The sequence below is a fragment of the Elephantulus edwardii genome, unplaced genomic scaffold (genome assembly GCF_000299155.1).
Source record: "Elephantulus edwardii isolate Elephantulus edwardi_28Jun2011 unplaced genomic scaffold, EleEdw1.0 scaffold00059, whole genome shotgun sequence".
Taxonomy (NCBI): domain Eukaryota; kingdom Metazoa; phylum Chordata; class Mammalia; order Macroscelidea; family Macroscelididae; genus Elephantulus; species Elephantulus edwardii.
In genome coordinates, this window is record NW_006399809.1 from 13,221,434 (window position 1) to 13,222,920 (window position 1,487).

Consider the following 1,487-nt stretch of genomic DNA (forward strand, 5'->3'; position numbering starts at 1 on the left):
CAATCCAAACTAGGACAAGGCCTTGGAAATAAATGAACAAATGGGTTAAACTGGAAAGGCAAAGAGACTCATTTCTTCATCCTCCTAATCTCTAAACAGGTAGATGTTTAAGTAAGAGGGAGAACCCTACCAAGCTAGACTGGAATTGTAGAGAAATTTGTAAACTTGTGTTTTATAGCTCTCTAGATAGATATTGAGATAAATCTAGAAACAATGAGCAATGATTTTAATTAACTATATGCATATGTGTGTTCACAAGTGGATTTCTTAATTCTTTTCAATGAGACGTTCTCTAACTGCAATAAGTGCACCTAACATACTGATGGTAAACACCATTTTCATTAAAATCAACATGGAATCTTTGAAGAAATGGCTGATTGGAGCGTTGGGCAGGAAAGTACAATGCATAGGTGAAACACCTTGTACTAGAAAATAAGAAAGTACTTCAAGAAAAAATTGGGAAATGCTAGATCCCATAGTGATCTACACAATTGGGCTTCTACTGGCAAAATCAGAAATAATTTGAACATCAAAAGAAATAATGTTAATGCATTATTATAAACCATAAAATAAAATTGGACACCATGAGTCCACATAAACAAGTCAGTAGAATAAAATTTGATGAGTAACAGTATGTTTGTAAAGTTTCAAAGTACCATCTTCAGAAACACTGATTACCAAGGAAAAATGAGCCACTTTAAAATGGAGACATCTGTCAAACATCACCTCAATTGAGTGATTAAAATAAATATGGTTAATAATGCAATAAATTCAAGTAATTTGGCCCCCGAAAGAACCTATTGAGAACACAGTGCTACCAGATGATTTGCATTGGGGAAATCTGTTGTCAGGGACCTCTCTAAACTGCTAAGAACAATGATATCAGTCTAGAGACTAAAGTGTGTTGATCCAAGCCATGGTCTTTGTGATTATTTACTATGCATCAGAGAGCTGGACAATGACTAAGTATGACAAAAGAAGAATCAATTCCTATGAGTTGTGCCGCTGTAGAAAAGTAGTGAGCATACCATGGGCTGACTGACAAGGGAATAAAGAGATCTGTCTTGTAGAGCATGAAACCAAGTTTCTCCTTGGAAGCAAGGATTTTGAAGCTCCATCTCACATATTTCGAATGTACCGCCAAGAGGGACCAGTCCTTGTAGAAGGACATCATGCTTGGAAGGGTGGAAGGACAGTGCAGGATATAAAGACCCTGGAGGACATGGATGGACACAGTAACTGAGGTATCGGGGATAGGTGTGTCAGAGTTAGTGAAACTGGCTCAGAATAGGACAGAGTTCAAAGATATTGCACATAGGGTCACTATGAGTTGTGGGGAACTCAACAGCACATAACAACATGAACAACAACTCATGAGAAGAAAAAATTCAGTTGAGAGATAACTAACAAACCAATTCAGTGCCATAAAATCAGAATAGACTCCTAGATGACCCTTCAGTGGGTTTTCAAATCCCACAAAAGAAACT